This window comes from Anolis sagrei, chromosome 5, assembly GCF_037176765.1.
Source record: "Anolis sagrei isolate rAnoSag1 chromosome 5, rAnoSag1.mat, whole genome shotgun sequence".
NCBI lineage: Eukaryota > Metazoa > Chordata > Lepidosauria > Squamata > Dactyloidae > Anolis > Anolis sagrei.
The window spans coordinates 44,184,013-44,190,012 of NC_090025.1; positions in this window are offsets into that span (position 1 = coordinate 44,184,013).

Genomic DNA, 6,000 nt, shown 5'->3' on the forward strand with positions numbered 1-6,000 from the left:
GGGGCGTCCCGTGGGGACTTAAATCTGCTTCAGAGCGAGTTTATTAACCCACTCCAAATCGAGTTTAAGCCTTGTGTGGAAGTGCCCTTAGAAGATAATACTTAATGGTGAGAGTTATAGCAGCAACAACAAAAAGATCTCAGAAAGTTTGATAAATAAGCGTAAAATCATCACATGTGGCTGATCAGAACTCATTTTGTTAATGGAATTAACTGAAATAAATGTGCTTCACTCTTTGAACAGAGTATTCTCTGACAGCTTCACAGTCCACCTACAGTTTATGTCAAAAGCACAGTTAACCAAAGACCTAGCAGCAGTGCATCCTTTTTTTTCAGGTGGTGGGGGGGGGGGGGGGGAGAGAGAGATTGGTTTGTTTTTATCTGATTAATCCTAAACATGGAAAGATAGTTATTCTGATCAGTAAGGAGAAGAAAGACACCACACATGTTCATTCTTTTCTTCAGGACAGCAATTTTAGTGCAAAGGAACATCAACTCACTTTCAGTAACTGATTGCTCTCATTCCATCCTGCTGAGAAGGTCAGTTGTTGGTAAGAAGGCAAGCGATCTTGTCTAATATAAGAGAAACTAGACAGAAGAAGCAATCTTTCTCCTGCAATTGCTGCCTGACCAGACCCACGTGATAATGTCTGACTCTTCTAGCAGAAGAAATGGCAAAGTAGCTCTTCATGATTTGTAGACACAGATCTCCAGCCACATCCCTCTCTTGCTTCCATAGCCTCTCAGGCAATACCTGGAGAATGCAAGCTAAAAAGGCCTTTTCTAATGTGATGCTATTTATACAGATAAAGCTATGACCTTGGAACTGTAAGAACAACACACACTGCTCTTTACAATACTTAGAATACTTGACACTCCATGTGCCCCTCCAATTTATTGCAAAAGGGTATTTTACCACTTCGGAGGCCCATTCAGGAGAAATGCATAGTATAAGTCAAATGAAAAGAACACAGTAACTTTGACTGTGGCTCTAAAATGCATGCAATTGTTCTTTCATTCATTTGTTCATTCATTCATATTTTTCATTAATTGTATTTTTAACAGCTGAAAGCACTTTACAATAAAAATGTATTTTGCAGTACTACACAAAATGCAAAATATGTATTGCAATTGAAGGTTGTCCCCCATCAGTCTATTTCCAGTCTGTGTCAGGTTCAAATATTTTCATTTCTCAATGTTTTCTGAATAACAGTGATATGAAAAGACAGTCACAAAGTGAAATACACATTTGTTACTGTGCACCTATCCTTGTAACTTCTACAAGCAGATCTGTGTATCAGGTTAAGATGCTCAAATAATTCAATTTATTAAATTAAAAATGAAAATAATCAAATTAATTTTGTGTGTGTGTGTGTGTGTGTGTGTGTGGAGTATAGTATAGTATAGTATAGTATAGTATAGTATAGTATAGTATAGTATAGTATAGTATACAGGGAGTATAGTATAGTATAGTAACAGTCTGAGTGTTGGACTGACGCTCCAGGACTATGGAAACCCATTAGTTGTTCTTGAACAAGTCACACTTTCTCAGCCTTAAAGAAAGGCAATGATAAGCCCTCTCTAAACAAATAACTCCAGGAAAAACTCAGGATTGCTTTGCCTTAGGGTCACCATTGGTTGGAAATGACTTGTAGGCACACTATAACAACAAAAAGAAATGTACTTGTATCTTGTCTTTCTCGCAGTACTGAAAACTTGTAACATGAATTCAAATAAAATGTACCTAAAAGTCAATCTCCTGACCATTTTAAAAAACAACTAAAATAGCAATTTCTTTACCTTCACATTCTGCTAGATGAATCCCTCACAGCTCAGCATGTTTTTATTTTCTAACTCTCAGTTTTAGCTTGTCTAATTCAAGGGTTTGTGATGAAGATATCTCTGCTATCAATACTGTCACCCATTTTTGACACCCCCTCCATGGATTGTCACCTTGTCGTGGTGAGGGGGCTTGCGTGTTCCAATGAATCATGTACTCCCAGGAGGGGCCACAGGGGAGGACCCAGACTAAGAACAATCCGAAGACCCAAAGACCTCAATGGTGGAGCAGACGGAAGATAACATGGTACATGTTACACATAGAGAACACAAGAGGGCAGAAAGAGTGGGGAGCACAGTCTAACACAGACTAGGAGGTAAGAGCACTAACTATAGCTGCAGTAACAAGTTTCCAATAAGTTAAAATGCTAGCTCTTGGTACTGGTCATTAGGGCTGGTCAATTCGTTTCGTTAATTCGTAATTCGTTAAAAAATTCGTTATTTTTTGAATTACGAAACGATTACAAAACTTTTTTTTTAACCTGGAAGTGTTTTTAAATATCGAAACGGCAGGCGCCAAAAAATTTTGTATTTCCGTCCATTTCGGAAATACGTAAGATGGCCGCCTGCCGATGCTTGCTGGGAGCTCTCCTCTCTGAGTTGTAGGTTTTTTCAGGCTATATGGCCATGGCCTAGAGACATTTTCTCCTGACTTTTCGCCTGCATCTATGGCAAGCGAGCGGGGCGAGCGAGAGGGGCGAGCGAGCGGCGAGCAAGAGGGGCGTGCGAGGCATTCTCTCCTGACGTTTTGCCTGCATCTATGGCAAGCATCCTCAGAGGTAGTGAGGTCTATATTTATAAGGGTTTATATTTATGTGGAATAATGACCAGGGTGGGACAAAGGACTCTTGTCTGCTGGAGCGAGGTGTGAATGTTTCAACTGACCACCTTGATTAGCATTTGATGGCTTGGCAGTGCCTGGAGCAATCTTTTGTTGAGAGGTGACTGATTAGATGTCCCTGATTGGGTTGTTGTAGGTTTTTTCAGGCCATATGGCCATGGCCTAGAGGCATTTTCTCCTGACTTTTCGCCTGCATCTATGGCGAGTGAGAGGGGCGAGCGAGCGGCGAGCGAGAGGGGCGAGCGAGGCATTCTCTCCTGACGTTTTGCCTGCATCTATGGCAAGCATCCTCAGAGGTAGTAGTGAGGTCTGTTGGAAGTAGGAAAAAGGGTTTATTATGTGGAATAATGACCAGGGTGGGACAAAGGACTCTTGTCTGCTGGAGCGAGGTGTGAATGTTTCAACTGACCACCTTGATTAGCATTTGATGGCCTGGCAGTGCCTGGAGCAATCTTTTGTTGAGAGGTGATTAGATGTCCCTGATTGGGTTGTTGTAGGTTTTTTCAGGCCATATGGCCATGGCCTAAAGGCATTTTCTCCTGACTTTTCGCCTGCATCTATGGCGAGTGAGAGGGGCGAGCGAGCGGCGAGCGAGAGGGGCAAGTGAGCAGCGAGCGAGAGGGGCGAGCGAGAGGGGCGAGCGAGCGGCGAGCGAGAGGGGCGAGCGAGGCATACTCTCCTGACGTTTTGCCTGCATCTATGGCAAGCATCCTCAGAGGTAGTGAGGTCTGTTGGAAGTAGGAAAAAGGGTTTATATTTATGTGGAATAATGACCAGGGTGGGACAAAGGACTCTTGTCTGCTGGAGCGAGGTGTGAATGTTTCAACTGACCACCTTGATTAGAGGGCCCGCCAGAGTGAGTGCCTGCCTTCCCTCCTTAATAATAATTTTAATTTCTCCTCCCTATTCTACTAAATTAATAATTAAATTTAAAAAATATTTTAAAAATATTGAAAAAAAAGGGCGCCATCTTTACAAAATGTTTTGTAAATATTTACGAAATTTCGTAAATACCGAACTTTTTTTTTGGAAAATTTTGTAATTATTTTAAATATCGAAACAAAAAAAACCCCCCAATTACAAAACGATTTTAGAAACAAATTTTTGCGTTGTTACCCAGGCCTACTGGTCATCACTCATTGAATTTTAAGCACTCAGCACAGAACTTGCCTATTTTTTATGGTGTCCGAGAGAAGCATGGTGGTGTAAAATTGTCATGAGCACCCTAGGTGTTTGTAAAGCAGTGAAATGAGATTATCGTGTTTGTATCTGTAAATCTATGATACTATATCTGTGTGTGTGAATCATATCTATCTATCTATCTATCTATCTATATCTATCTATGGCTGGATGGCTCTTTGTCAGGATGACTTTGATTATGTTTTCTTGCCCTGATGAAGGGAGTTGGATTGGATGGCCTTAAGTATTTTTTGTTGGTCATTGTGGTTCTGTCTGAGAAGTTTGCCAAGATTATGTCGTTCGTGGGGTTCAGAATGTTCTTTGATTGTAGGTGAACTGTGAATCCCAGTGAATACAATTCCCAAATGTCAAGGTCTATTTCCCCCAAACTCCATCTGTGTTCATATTTGGGCGTATTGAGTGCTTGTGCCAAGTTTGGTCCAGATCCATCATAGTTTGAGTCCACAATGCTCTCTGGAGGTAGGTGAACTACAACTCCCAAACTCAAGGTCAATGCCCACCAAACCCTTCCAGTATTTTCTGTTGGTCATGGGAGTTCTGTGTGCCAAGTTTAGTTCAATTCCATCATTGATGGAGTTCAGAGTGCTCTTTGATTGTAGATGAACTATAAATCCCATCAACTACAACTCCATAATGACAAAATCATAATTTTTTGAGTGATGGTCACTCCTTGTGTTGTGAGACATTTTGTTGCCAAATTTGGTGTGATTTCGTTCATTGGTTCTTTTGTTTTTAAGGTACTCATTACGCACAAAGCATTTATAGATAGATAGATAGATAGATAGATAGATAGATAGATAGATAGATATTGAATCATACTCTCTTCACTATTGATCCATTAAAATAAAACTCAAATTGCGGGTACAACTATTCCAGAGGGTGGGGGTGAGAGGAAGAGGAAAAAGGAGAGAAAAACTAATGGACACAAGTGGTAGATAAGTGTGGAAATTCTAAAGTTAAGAAAATAGGACATATCAAAGGGAGGGAGAATTTAAGTGGAATATAAAGAGGATGTAATGGAAGCATGTACAATCCAACCCCCATATCCACAAGAAATTCATTGATCCGTAGATACCTGAAACAGTGTAACACTGTTGCAAAACATATTTTGTCTAAACTTGAACCAGCAGCATACCCTAGAAAGACCCCTGTGGAAAGATATTTTTTGAAGTGTGGGTGAATGAAACCATGGACATCAAAGTCATGGATTAGTGGGGCATACTGTATTACTATGATCAAATCTGTTCTGCATTTCTCTTTGATTTATTCCATATCTAGTTATTACTCAGTTTACACTGACATATAAATTACCCTGTGCAAACTGTATGTGAACATCTTTTGTTCTGTTTTGGGGAGAATGAATTCTTACTGACTCTCAACTGCTGACTACTAAGACAGGTAGAAATATTAAGAATTGGGCCTTCTTCTCTGGTTCAGTCAATAAGAACTTTCTGTCAGCTCTTATCATAGTCTCACATTTCTAGAAAGTCATGTCTAAATTTAGAACTAACCTCTCTGAGGGTCAAGTGTAAGGAAAAGGCAAGAGCTCTCAAATGCTTAGAGTAGTTGATGTGAATTACTCACAAAAGCCACAGATTTCAGATCATATTAAACCATGGGCCAGGGGTTTGGGGATGGAATGGACATACACAAACACAAAATGATAGCACTAAAAGACAGTGGACATTTTAATGTCCCCTATAAACACCTTAGTTCCCAAGGCTGTCAGCAGTCACTTATTAGAAATGACAGTTATTTCAGGTTGTTTGAAAATAATAGGCTGTGTATTGACATACTTCTCATCTCCAAAGTTATTGTGACTTCTTCAGGAAAAAAAGAAGAATGTTTAGGAAGCCAGCCTTGCCACAGTGAAAGCTAATCTGAGCATACCTATGCTACTAAGCACGAATACATAAATACATTTATTATACAGGAAGTAAACTAATTTAATAGTACAAATCTAGTTTTAAAATGCAGTTTTAAAAAAGGAGTGGGGAAACGGGGCACCCTAAATCCCTTATGTATATGTAAGGAGGATGGTATTTCCAACCCCTTATGGTCATGAGTCAGACTACAACAAAGACTTAGAGGCCCTAACTCTAATCCTCAGCCTTGCTTGCT